Here is a 14710-nt window from a genome sequence, read left to right as displayed (position 1 = left end):
GCATCCACCAACAGGAGCGGTGAAATGACACACAAACGAGAACAGCTACAATGCTCATCAGTCCAAAACCTGAATTAAGTCTTAAATATAACACTTACTAGAGTGCTTAATTATGTTTTAGTGGTTGGTACAGTAAATCAAAAAATAAAATTTAACACACAGGCATTCACTCGTATACACACCCTACATATAGTTAAGCTAATTCCCTCTCCCTTTCACGTATAAAACAGCCATAGAAATAGAACTTCTGATACAGCCAAAAATGCACCTTTTACTGAAAGAGGAGAGTTCAGCACATATTCTTACAAAGGTGTTTACAAGACATACATAAATTATGCATAGCTATTAGCAAATGCATCCTAAACATTAAGCTTTCTTTGCTTTAAATTCAGACAAGGAAACTGCTATAGCAGCTCATACTGAAAATGTTAATAACTGGGCTAAGTATAAAAAATTAAACTAGAATAAGGAATGTTTAAAACATGGGTGCCTTTGCCAGATCCAAGAACACGCTCTGTAGGAAAACAAAGCAAAAATACAATTGGAGACAGCTTAAAGAAAATAATAAAGGTGTGAAATCACTGTTTCAGCTAACAGGTCCTCACCATTTCCATGCATATGTTTGCATATTGTTAGTTTCATATTTTAGTCTCTCATTTACACAACACATGCACATCATTTGTATTATGTAAACTTCAGCAAATATTAGTCATTTGTGGATCATAGAGCAAATGTTTTAAATGAGGTGATTTAAACCATTTCTCATTATTAATGAACACTGATCAGGTGTCTGCGTATCCAAAATTACATGAATATGCATGGTAAAAAAAACAAGGAATTGTTTATAAAGAACTTGCCTTTTGATACTTGGTGTACTGCAGCTAAGGTTTTAGAAATGTTCAACAGCAGGTATGAACCAGGTTTGACACTAGGGAACTGGGTCTGCCAAGAGGCAACACCATTTTATTGGACTAAAATGTTCAACAAGTATGCTTCTTGGTCCTGTGTTATTGCCTTTTCAGCTAGAATGGTTACTGAAGGAGATTACAATCTTCTTTATGTAATCTGATTTCTATTTAAAGATGATATAGCTGAAAAGGATTTGCATAATTATTTCCATAAGTACATGTAATATCAAGGGGAATCCAACGTCCAATTTGCTAGGCACTGAAATCCAGTTCGTGCAACTCCCTTTCTTTTGTCAAGTGAATTAATAGACTGAGGGAGTCCTCTAGCTGTGTGACACTGGTGCAGGCACAGCTAGTTAATACTTGTCACCTGCTCTAGGCTGGTAGTTGCTGCTGCCCAGACTGGGGCTGGGTATGTTCCTGCACAGTACAGGACTGATGAAGAAATAAAATACATTGCATGTCTCATAACTACAATGCTCTTGTTAACATAGAAACAGAAGACGTTTCATTTAATTTTGAACTAGATAAAATAATTCAGTGCAGCATAATGCAAATAGTGTGACAGATGTTATAAAAGGTTATTACATTAAAAAATAAATAAGCTAGATTTTATGTACGCGCTCTGTCTTTGTCACCGTGTAACCTACTGTATAAATAAGCATGATGAAAGTGCTGATTGATAGAAAATGCATTATACTGTAACTGTAAAAGATGAAAGAATTCAGTTCATTATTAGATGTATTGGTATGTGACTGAGAGTCAGTATTGTTTCACTCCTGGATATTTAACATGCAGTGTGTATTTTAAGTTAAGGGAAGAGCTTAATGTACAGGAGGTACAGTTTCAGAACTGATAGCACAAGATGCTATTGCTAATGCTATTTTTTAATCCATTAAACACCTACACTCTAAGCAGTTGCATCGAAAAATTAGCTACCAGCTCTATCAGTGCTGCACAACCCTAGTCTGGTAGGACTACTTAATCCTGTGGTGAGAAGATAATTTAATCTTCAGATTCATTCTTTCCTCAGCTTTAAGTGAGCAAAGGCTGCTCCATTGTGACAGTCTGTGGATGCTATGATATAGATTACTGTTTAATAGCCAAAAATGAGATTAAGAAAGTTAAAGTTACAGGTTTCTCAAAGCAGCCACAATAATAAATAAATGAGTAATATTTAATTTCCCACAACATCTGTCATTTTCAAAAACTGGGGAAAAAAACCCAAACAACAACATACTGGAAAAACTGCAAAATATTTACAGCATGATTAGCTCTGTGCATGCATGGCTGGTTTTGTGTTCCTGAAGCCACTCAAGAGAAATCCAAAACACTGTTATGTAAGTTAAAGAATTTTTGCTTTTTATTCCTTCTCACTCAATACGATCAATATTTCTCAACGGACAAATAGTGGAATTTAAAAAAAGGCAGTAGCATTATCCGTGACTAAGTTTGGCAAAAATATTTAAACCATGAGAAGTTGAATTCCAAAACAAAGCAAGTTAAAACCTTACTTCCCCTGAAAAAAATACTCTAAGAAATTCAGGCAGGCTTCATTGAGACACATTTTTTTGATGCTTTACACTAAACTGTGCCTTTTTTTTTTCCTTTTTTTTTTTTCTTTAAAAAAATTATATAAAACATTTTTTGTGTGAAAAATCACACCCGAAAATTCTGCCCAAATGGAGACTGGAACAATGCCTTGTAACAGTGTTAATTGTCACCATGGAAACCAGAAGAATAAGCCATTTTGAAACTGGTATAGAAGGCACACATTGAGCAACTCAAGCATTTTTCAGCCTCCCTCAGTGTTAAGGAACAAGATGCCTAGTCACTGAGAGGTCAGAGAAAGAAATCATCATGAAAGGTTTGTAGATGTGCACTGTCTGGTAAACAATAAAAAAATCTGTACACAGTTAACAACTCTGGAAGACTGCGCACTGCATCTTTCAGAAAGAGAAACACCACAAAAAGATGATCAGGACTGGGGTGCGGATTCCACCCCTCGAGCAAAACTTTAGGGCAATATTATGCGAACCTTGCCCCTAAAGCTCCCTGGGAATTCTGTTGTTGTAATAAAACTTCAGAAGAGGAAAGAAAAAAAAAAAAAGCCTGCATGATAGAATTCAAAATAATGCTCTAAAAGCACACAGAGAGATTAAGACATCCATTGTAAGACTTTTGTATGGTGCTTCTGTTGGTTATAGTGAAAAGAGACTAGACATATTGAACACACAGTGGAGCTATGGCTATGAAGTACAGAAGAATTAAGCCAGTGAACTTTCTCCATTATTGGAATAAGGGTATGCTATTTGTAGATGTTCTGCATTCCATCATTCACATACTAAAAAAGTATCTTCAGTCAAATGTCACGGTATGACATACAACTGAGATCAGGACTGAGTAACTGACCTGAAATTTTAGTTTTACCTGGATTGGATCTCTGAATTTTAAAAACTCATCCTTTGGGGTGTTCTGAGTGCTGCAGACACAAACACATACGCACACATGTTCAGTGTCTGTATGTGCATGCGTAGTCAGCACTGGCACACATTTGCAAAATATACTGCATGCATAAAAATGAGTGAAGAATACTCTGCAAGCAAATTCACCAGATATGTAATATAAATATGTATAAACATATAGCAGTGCACATATAGCAATATTTGTCCATCATCTCTTCACACGCATTTCTCACTTTGCTTTCTGGATAATGTTTGCACTCTTCATGCTAGGCTTCATGGTGGCCCCTTAGGAAGCCCATGCCTAATGCCATTCAGTGATGAACAAAGAGTCTTTTTATTCCAAAGTCCAGGGTCCAAAGCTCAGCTGTATACAAGCAAAGTGAAGGAATCTGCTAGAGGCCAGCCTACCCTTCACAATAGCTCTTAATGCTTCTACCTTTTTGGTACTATCAGTGTGAAACATTTTAGAAACCGTCCAGAAGCTTGGTTATATTTCTTACACTGTCAGTAGCACTAGAACCTCTGGACAACATTCAAGATCTGGGCTGAGTGATCTGTCTAGACAAATAGCACTTGCTGTTTCTTGCAAACTTCCTGTATTTCACTATTAGCAATTTATGGCAAATAATTGCACAGGGAAATTATAAAGACTCCTACAATTGTCCTTGTAAATTAATAATAGGCTTTCTTGATTGGGATAAATTTGCTGCTGAGCCTCTGGAAAAATTAAAAAGTGCAATGTCATTTAAAATTGCCAGAACTCACACAGCAAATTACATCTGAGGTTAAGAATCAGTTTTTCGTCTTCCAGCTTATTCCATTTGCATGATCTGGAAATCATATTACATTGGCTATGTATTGTTAATTGGACATAGATTGCATTATCTTTGATATAAATCAAACTACAAATATTAAAATGAATTGCAAATTCTCTAATAGAAGATCATAAAACAATCTTTTTAAAGTATCTCCCATTAATAATTTAATTCCAATTATATCACTCAGAAAACTCAAGAAGGAGAGTGCTAACTTATTTCCATTTGCTTTTTTTCCCTACAGATAAGCACAATAGTACAATATGTATTTCTGTGAGAGTGTATGTGCATATGGGTGCACGTCTATAAAACAAAACAAATCTTAGCCCTTTTCTCTTAAACCCCTGTAGACACCTTGCTTTTTTGTTTCAGAAAGTAGCAAATGCAGATTACACTTCTGCTAAGTGTTCCTCACTGTGGCAGCTACAGAAATAAACACATTGAAAGAAATATTAAGTAACTCCATGAAATAAATTTTGCCTACATTAAATAATTATTCAGTCAGTACCTATTGTTCTGCCTTTTTTTTTAAGGAAGGTGATCCTAACCCTTTAAATTTTACTATAAATGTAATATCTTTTTGAAGACTTTGTATGCCCTTTAATGAATTTATATTAAATATTTAATACTGTTTAGGGCATATCCACTACTACCAAAAACAGTTATATTCCCAGCAGTCCCACTGTTTCAGGCAGAGGGCTTGATTGATCCTCCTAGCCTGAATTGAGTAGAATGAAAAGAAGCAGTTGGAAAATAGCTGCAATCATTTAATGCAGATGACCTCTGACAGGCTCACAGCTCTTCTATCTGAACAGAAATTTGCATGGGGTCTCTGTGCAGAGGAACAATGTAACCTAAATGGTAGACAATCTTTATTCTAATGAAGTGGGTGTCAAGGTCAATGTAAAACTGCAATGATAAATGGTGCACCACTAGGCAAGAGAAGTTGCATAGGCATTGTAGTGCTTTCACATTAATTGAAGGCTGAAATGCACTGAGTGAAAGCACAAGACTCTCTTTTCACCATAATGTGTTAATGCACAAATGTTTAAATGTTTTATTCAAGCCCCTAGCCTGTTGGCACAAATCTTATTGCAAACAAAAATACAATAGTTGGCCAATAACCAGAAAAATAGAACTTTTTATTAGCTTGCCTTATTTCTTGAATCCCTAACAACTTCCACAATCTACTCAGAGTACCAAAAGAATAACAAGTCTCCAGACACCTAATGTAATTCCCATGATCCTTTTTCTATTTAGGATATCTGTCTTTAATTAGTTCCAAACAAGCAAGCCTTTAGACAACTCTTCATTAGATACCATTCCCAATGAACTAACTGCGAGAAGAAAAGTCATGCTTCAATATTATTATTTCCTAGATTCCAAGTTTTCTTTTGGTATATAGTTAACATCTCCAGGTGCCTTTTGTTCTCAGTAAGAATTAGACCAGTAAAACTGGGTTTTGTAATGCAAAGAGTTGTGTGCCTAGAGTGGGGACTAAACTACAATCTGTTATTGTGGCTTTGTCAAAACTGCAATACAACTATAATTATAGTACTTCATCAGTCGATCAAGCAATTTGTAGAAGGCAGTACATTTTGTCTTATAAAAATGAGGAGGACAGTAAGCTGCTTTTTAAAATCCTGAGCTGCTTAAGCTTGTTAAGGGTATATTGTTTGCTAATACACTCATTAGCAGCCAAGCATTTTAACTTCATCAATTAAACGGGAAATGGTGTTGCACCATTAGTTTCACAAAATGCTAAAATACAGATAGCGGTCTACAGCTAAGAATTTTAGAAAACGTATTTTTACCTGCAAGCTGCATTGTACACTTCAAACTGGTTTTTATGCAGCGACATATACATGGGGGGGAGGGTGGTGTCTGTGCATGAATGTAGGTGGTGAAAGCCCTGCATATAGTTGTGAAGCTAATTATATATATACACATACACACCCACTTCAAATTTCCCAAGTCCCATAAGGATTACTGTTAAAGCACAGCGTCATTTCTTGACACCGATGAACATTTACGCATCTGAGTAATCCCAGGGATGACAGAAGTTTATTCCTGTGAACAACTAACAGCTCTCCTGGATAACTAACGGGTTTGCAATATGGATGATAAATTTTGAATATTTATCAGACGTTATAGTTTTAGGCTCTTCTGTGCAAATAGATGTTAACAATACGATTACAGTTATTAGACAAGGAGCTATAGCTTGTTACTAATTAAGAAGATCTGCAGTACTTTCAGTTTCTGGGAGGCTGTGAGTGGCACGTACTGTACAATGCCATTTCTATTTTACAACTCGCCTGTGCAAGGGAATTTTCCATACGGAAATCAGTCTTCAGGATATTACAATTCAAGAGAATAAACTCCAGTGGAAAAAAAAAAAAACTATAGTGTAAAGGAAAAAAAAAAAAAACCACGTTACTGATGAAACTGTTTAAAAAACTGTACAGCTTCATCTGTGTGTGATTTGTCAGGTCTGAAGCTTTGACGTGCCCAAGGGGCAGACCCCAGCGGGGAGTAGGCTGCAGAGCTAAATAGCTGTGAAAGAAGTCTTAATGTAGGATGGAATTCAAACTAACCTTGACATGACCTCGGGAAAAATATGCAAAAAGTAAAATGAATGCACTCTGCAAGATACATCCTAATTTTGTGGCCGAGCTGGTTAGTTTCACAAACATAACTGGGACTTTAAAAGCAAAATAAAATGTGAGGAAAATGGGGAAACTTCAGAATTCAGAGTAAAAACTTAAGCGGGCATGGGGTGTTGCTGTGGAGGCATATGAACCATTTGGAAACAATCCAAATAAAAACCAACACTGAACAATATTGTTGTCAGCCTGTCTATTCAGGAAAATTGTTTTTTTAGGTTGAATATAAATGACACAAAGCCAAGATTACATCATTGCATTACAAAGTCTGTTGTGGCTTTTAGCCGAACAAGCCCCATGGATCTCCTGGCTGATGGCAGTAATTCAGTAAGAAGTTTTAAGGGCTTCTCTTTTTTTTTTTAAGCTTTGTTACTCTAAATATAATGGAATTTTGTTTAAATACTGATTATTTAATTTTTTTTAAATCCACATCCCTGAGTTTGTTATGCAAGTTTACTACTTGATACAAACGGTAAAAATTTGAGTGGGTATATTAAGTTTTGATTTGGCTTTATTATGCATTTAGCCTGTCTTGCTCAGTGTTCAGTTAAGCAGGAAGACATCCACCTTAATATAGCAGCCAAGAACTGACTAATTCACTAGATATATGGAAATTTTAATTGAGTGTCAACTTGTGTTGAAATTCAATCCCATTACCTTCAGAATGCAATTTTGTAGCAGTACCAGTTATTTACTACACTATTAACCAGATTTTAAATATAATTAAATTGCTAAGAACATATACAAAATACAGCGGTTTGAATTCATATAGCAAGGGTAATCAAGTATCAGGTGCATGAGATTCCACTAGATCTAGAAACTGCCACCCACCTACAAATAAAGACAACCCTGGCAGATGATGGTAGAACATGGTCCCACAAAACAGGTTATAGCGCAGCTCAGGTAAGGCCACAGAGTTGGTGTACTTCATGTTATAACAATCTACCAATCTTGTGAACTACGTGTTTTACTGGGATCTTTGGCTGATATACCAATGAATTTCTGAGATTCATCTTGCATTGCTTGTACCAATGTTATTAGAACTTTGAGGTTTTTTCCACACCTTGCACCAGAGGTGTGACTTTTGGTACCAACTAATACAGATGCAACCAACAGACATGCTTAACATATCAAATATAGATTTAGCTTAATTTACATTCATTTATGTGCCCGGAGAATAATTGATATTAAATAAATAAAAACATGGGGCTCTTCAAGAATTATTAACCACTATACCTTTGGGTTAGTAGTCAGGTATATTTATTGAGGGAAAAAAACACAGAGTAAGGGACATTCCAAAATACTGGTGTAGACTGCAGTTAGCCCATTACTGAGCAAAAAATGTATTTGATGGCAGGGAAACTGTTTGGCCTGGAAACAAAAAGGTGGAGTTGCAGCTCCATCCTTGGCTGGATATTCTGAAACGCTGACCCTACATGTACCAAATCTCATATAGCTCCATTTTTACATTTACATTTTTACAAAATAAAATACAACAATGTAAGATTATGGAGATTGTTTGAAGAAGATAATCAAAGAAAGTAATTTATAACCTGTTATCCTCCCTTCTGGTAAGGTGTGCCTGCTTTTGCAGTATGCATGAAACATAAAATTGGAACTCCTCTACACAAAGATTTAATTCCAAATGCACCTACTATTGTCAGGCTGTGTGTTACAGGAATCATTTTATTTTGAAATAGATGTTCCTGAGCATTTATCTTTCCCAGACTGGCTCTTCTGAAGTCCTTAGTCCATTGTTACTCAGCCAGAATGCTAATAGTGGTCAGTAATAGCCTTCCATGAGTGAGGTTTGACGGAAAATCAACAAATAAATTATTCTCTCTTCTAGTAATACCTACTGGGATATGTTTGAGTGTTGACTATCTCTGGATCCTCTTCTTCTTACCTATTTGCTATACTGTTTCATGGGAGAAGAGGTTCCCTACTGCAAAAAGAGCCAAATGGAAATCTAAGTTCCTCAGACCAACAGAGGCAGAACTCAAAGTCTCCACCAAAGGACAGGAAAATCCACAGAGATCAGTACACCCACCATTTAAGGCACAGTGGCTTTAGTGATCCAAATTACTAGACCTTGTCAACTGTGAGAAAAGAAAATCATCCCTGGCCTGTGGTGATAGCCCTGCAATCTCTGCAGGCTGGTGAGTGACCTCAAGTCAAGACCACACAAAATCTGTGTCTAGCTTGCTCAGTCTCTAACCTCAGAACATGTGGATCTGAGTTCTCATTACCTGTAGTATCCAGGGTAATAACATGATCTTTAAAGTATTTGAACTTTTCTCTACATGACAGAACTTACCCCTGTTTGAGGACCCATATAGGTGCTCACCGGAAAGGATGTTGACAGCTGATTTCTCAATTTGCCCCAAAGTTATAATGAAAAATGTAATTTTTATTTTAAATGCACATCCTGTACTGTATTAAGTAAAGTGAAAGCTAATAGTTTTTATAATGTTCTATTTGATTTGTTCCTTATAATTTCCCTTCAGTTATGTCAAAGTTGGCACACGCAGCAGGTCCACTAGGAGTGCTTAAACATTTCCACTGACTATCTAAAACACTGGCAATCACCATAATTCCTCTTACAGCAATACGATTACAATGTACTGCATCAAAACTATTGTTAAAACATGTTAAAAAGAAAGTTACATAGTTAACTACTTATTATCATCTCTAGACAGACATATCCTGAATCCTTCAGGAGGCACAGTGGATAGTCACTTTTCCAGTACACATCAATGTTACTAAAACAAAAGGAGAAAGTTGGCATCCCAATGCCATTATCTGTGTTAACAGTGGGCTAATCTCATTTTATACTGAATTTTATAAATTCTTAAGAACTCAGTATTTCATTTTTAATATTACTCTATGAAAAACATAGTACTTTTATAAAAAAAGAAAAAATAGTCTCAAGTTGAAAAGTTATTTTTATGATCAGCTACAAACCGCTTTCAAGAGCAAATTTATAATGGAACTGCTGACACAGCCTGTGTGAATGCTGCAGAAACAGCTATTTCAGAAAACATTTTGAGCATTAGGAGAAGTCCAACTTTGTTTAAACCTGAACTTACTTTTTTACAATAGCAAGTAATGTTAACAGCATGCTGAAAATGTTAAGGCTAAGTGTACAGTGTCAAAATAGATTGAATCTCTCTGAAAACTGGAAATTCAAGCTTTTTAAACATAATCCAGATGTTTGGCTTTTAATCACATTTCAAGAGAGAGGAAACTTATGCAATACAAAATTCATACATGCATATTTCATTAGTGCCTTTCCTATCACTGAATTAAAAATTTCTAACATATGTTTTCCTCAAACAGATAATGTTTTAAATTAGAAGAGCTGGCAAGAAGTTGTACACCTCACAAATGTCATTGAATTATTTTAACATGGAAGAAAGTATTTCAGTTTTTACCATATTAACAGATTTGATAGCAAATGCTACAGCACAGATCATTTTTTGCCTTATCAATAGGAAGTTCAATAGTCCCTGAAACAAACTAAGTGTATAAAGATGACTGAACAGCAAGAACTAACAGCTAGCCTTCTTCAGAATATCTGAGACTGATAACACTCTGAGAGACCAGTAGGTATTTAACACTGATGCTTTCTCTCTTCCTCACTGCTGATCAAAACAGGATAATGCTATGCCCAAGCAGCTTCTTCAGCAAGAACCAGACTACCTTGAAGGTGGAAAAACTTCTTCCAAGATATATTTTAACTCCAGAACACTTAACAACATCACTACATTTGCTGAATGATATTTAAAGGACTATACCAGTGTGACCATTGCTTCTAAAAACTAACATACATGATAAATTATATTTTATTTTTTTAACCACCGGGGTCTTAGAAAATTAGACTCTGAGTTTATTTCTAAAAAAGGACTTTCTGAATACAATAGTATTTTAATATTTTCAATAATTTAAGACAGATAAAACCTAAGCAATAAAAATTAGAGGAACTATCACACGTATGGTAAAAGGGAAAAAGACACCTGCATGTGGCATTGGGCTTGCTCTTTAAGACCCTTGTAACTTCCGAGGAGTATGTGAAGTGTGATCGTGAACCACCAGGAACAGAAATATGCACTCTATTATACTGTGTTGTGATGGAGTGTGATGTTACTATGAACTTCAGTTCTGTGCAGAAATGTTGGACATGCTGAAAGCCAGCCTCTGTATCTCCAAGAGCTGCTGTGCCTAGGAGAGACACTTAGCCTCTTTCCAAATGGCACCAGCCAAGGGTATGCCTAATGCAGCCTTTTACAGACAGGCTCAAGCTTGCCATTCCTATGCCTCAAATAGTTACAGACTTGCAAGTCATGTGCGAGGTGGAGAAATACTACTCTCAATTTAAAACAGGAAACTGAGATACAGATGGACACTATGTCCAGTCTTAGGGAAGATCTCTGATGTGGGAATACAAGTCTTTTGAGAGTCATTCCAGCATTCTGTCCAACAGAATATATTGTCTGAGCTCAGAACTACTTAATGTTGTTTGTTTCACACTAGACTGAAAAAAAAAAAAAGGGTTATTGCACTTATGATAGATTTTAATGATTGTAGAAAATACCTCAGCTCTAAACTCAATAAATCTTCATTTCTACAAGACATTTAGGAACTAACACTAATAGTTACCTTTAAAAAATACATGAATGCAGTGACACTGAACTCATTTTGTCTGCTGAACAACTAGCGAGACAGAAACAAAAGAAACTTTTCCTCTGTTTCTGTTTCCCTGATTTCAGGTGTCTGTTTTCAAGGATTTATTCTGCTAAATGTGAACTCTGTTATTTGCTGGCATGATGAAAGCTGAAAGCTTCTTCTCATCTCTAATGGCATTCTGCCAAAATATTCTCTGACAAAACTTGGGCTGATTCACAGATCTGAAGTTCAAGAAATTGTCATAATCTAACCTCACCACTTGTATAAAATGTGCCCTAGTCTTACCTTCTCTGTCTATATTAAGCTCTCAACTTTCAGGCTTGGAGAAAATCTTTCAGTATTGCATCCTGCCCTTATTTAAAGATGCAAATGATGGAAAATTCACAGCATTCCTTGGCAAAATGATAAATAACTAGCTTCCTTCACTGTTAGAAACTGTACATCTTGTTTCTAGTTTGAATTTGTTTAATGGTGACTTCCAGCTTTTATCTTCTTATACCTTTGCCAATAGTTTGAATGGCTGTGAAAGCATGACATTACTACAAGAATCAAACATGAAACCAGATCACTTGCACTGATCTCGGGTTAACTCTGTTTAGTGTTTTCTGGGATTACAATTTATAGAACCAAAACATAGAGAAGCTGAACAATTTTTGCAGAGGCTGGTGAACTCAAATACACACACTTTGGACATTCTTAAGGCTTGATTTTTCCTAGGGCTGTCAGAAAGCAAATTTTCAATAACTTGGTCCTGATATAAATGAAAAATAATGTGTTTGGATTTAATTTGTGCTTATGGACAATATTGCCTGTACTCATGTTTTGGCTTTTACTTGTTAGGCTCCCCTGGTTCACATAAAGATTTTTTTCTCCTTCTATTCATGATGGGACAGAGGATGGGGAGCAGGAGAAAAAGAACAGTAGCAGATGAAGTGGATGATATCAGCGAGAATGTCATGCACAAGGAGAGTATTTTCTAGTGCACACCACCAATTGCTCTAGATTCACTTTGGAAATTGTAAAGTTGCATGTGAAGTGATCTTGACAGACCAGGGAATCTGCCTCTTTGTGTTTAGCATTTTGTAATGAGCTTCTCTGAAACCAGCACACAGCATAACGCCTATATACTAACAGAACCTGTCTTTCAGCAATTAAAAAAAGAATAGTTCTGTAAAGATACCGCAATGAAACTGTAGACATTGATTTCAGAAAAAAACCCTCACAAGTTCTTGTTGACTTATGTTGCCTCACTGAAATGCTAAACTCTGTGCTCTAAGCAAACTGATAAACTGGTGATTATAGCATTGGTATTCAAATCTGTGTAACACTTGCAATGTCAGTGGATTTAGAGACTGGTAAGTTATTGCTATTTTAATGTCAGAATTCTATGTAAAGAAGATGAAAAAGGCATGTCTTAAAAATTGAAAAAGAGATGCATATATCTGAGAAGGAAAGAAATGCTTCAAAGAAATGCAGCAGCAGGAAATATCAGAACACAAAACCAGTAGTGAAGTAATATGAATCTAATTCAGGATATTTTGAATCTACTTCAGCTGTAGTGAACACTAGGGAAGACATGAACTTTTGTCTTTCTGGCATTCTCTCAAGACATTCTGGTTCTGCTTTGTGGAAAGCCTATCCTGGTAACCATGCATGCCATGATAGCCGTCTGGCTGTTCAAATACAAATTGGAAAGAACTGTGCCCATTAAGACAAGATAAATGCTTAAAGTAACATGTATTAATGTCTTCAACTTTAATTATTGTCTGCCTGGTTAATAGATGTTTGTTATACTATGTAGGGAATTCAGTAATTCCAAATGAAGATGGAAAAATGCAAGAAAAAAAATGAGAAAGGGATGAGGGGTACAGAACAAGATCCCATTGTTTATTTTGTATTTTTCAGACTTTTTAAGGAATACATTCTATTGAGAATGTCAGCAAAAATAAGTGACTGATTTGCACTGCGACAGAACCTTTGTGAATGGTATCTGCTCTTCAGTGACAAAAAAGAGTGGTTTCGCTTCTTAGTATAAGTGGCTGTACCTCCTGTCTTAACAATCATTTTATAATTAGTGACAATTCTAAAAATAAATTAAAAAAAGTATAGCTTGTTGAATACTCCATGTTCCTAACAGTACTAGGTTACTTTTTTCAAATCTACATCTGAGTCCACTATTTTAGGGCGTTTTGTTAGCTATTATGCTAGAGGTATAATATGTTGCTATAGAACAGAAGTTTAAAGAAATTAAAGTAATGAATACATATCTTAGAACAGGACATAGAGCTTTTGTACATTAAGCAACTACACTAGCACTACATTAACCCTATTAAAGGTAATTTTTCCAGCTCATTGGTGATTGGCATTTGGTACTGATATTTGAAGAATTGCCATTGCATTGATTTTATTCTTTGCCTCTTTAATAAAGTGTGGAAGAAATGGCAGAGGCAGAAGTTAACTGTCCTTTGGTTAAGACATTAAGCACTTAAGAAAAAGGTTTGAATATTTAAACCACGCAAAAATCTTTAAGTATTATATATGTTTTTAATTTTGCAAACCTTTTGTAGGCCTGAAAAAGTCTCACTAGTATGAATACATTTCGATTTGATTGGTACAACAAAAAAGACCGAGTTAAGATTACAAATGCCACACTTGCAGTCACGGAATAATGCCATTTAACAACTGCAGTTTTAATAAATATTGTACACCCTTCTCAAGACGTTAGGTCATACACTAACACAGTGTAGTAGGCCACCTGGTGGTCAAATTAGCTAATTATCCATTTTAATAAAAAATTAAAGAGGACCGTACAAAGAAAAGATAAACATGAAAGAAATGCATAAACCCCAGTAACTAAAACCTACTGGAACTAATGTAAGTATATATAAAAGAGAGTGTTTCATCAACCTGTCTTAGGTTTTCTGGGACTGGTCACTGCTTGAGGCAGGATACCAAGGTTGATTGAGTAATGTTTTGCTGTGTAAAAAACGAACAGCAGCTAAATTCCTAGGATTTTCCATATCACTTTATAAAATAAGATTCCATAACAGGTCAGTCTATCACACTATACCTCTCAGCTCCCTAGGAAAGACTGGAAGAGAATCTGAATTAAAAAAATCTATAACTGTTTTCCAGGAGCTTCCCTTGAAAGCTTGAACACAGGTTACACAAAA

The 14710-nt window shown here is 35.7% G+C and overlaps 1 protein-coding gene across 2 annotated transcripts in view; it reads right to left on the bottom strand.

Annotated features, from left to right (window-relative positions):
- AKAP6 (A-kinase anchoring protein 6) overlaps positions 1-14710 on the bottom strand; it is a 293798-nt gene that overhangs the window by 55746 nt on the left and 223342 nt on the right. The window lies entirely within an intron of this gene.

Source organism: Strix aluco, chromosome 4 (genome assembly GCF_031877795.1).
Source record: "Strix aluco isolate bStrAlu1 chromosome 4, bStrAlu1.hap1, whole genome shotgun sequence".
NCBI classification, from domain to species: domain Eukaryota; kingdom Metazoa; phylum Chordata; class Aves; order Strigiformes; family Strigidae; genus Strix; species Strix aluco.
Note: the sequence above shows the minus strand (reverse complement) of the source record. Positions and strands in the feature narration are given on the sequence as shown.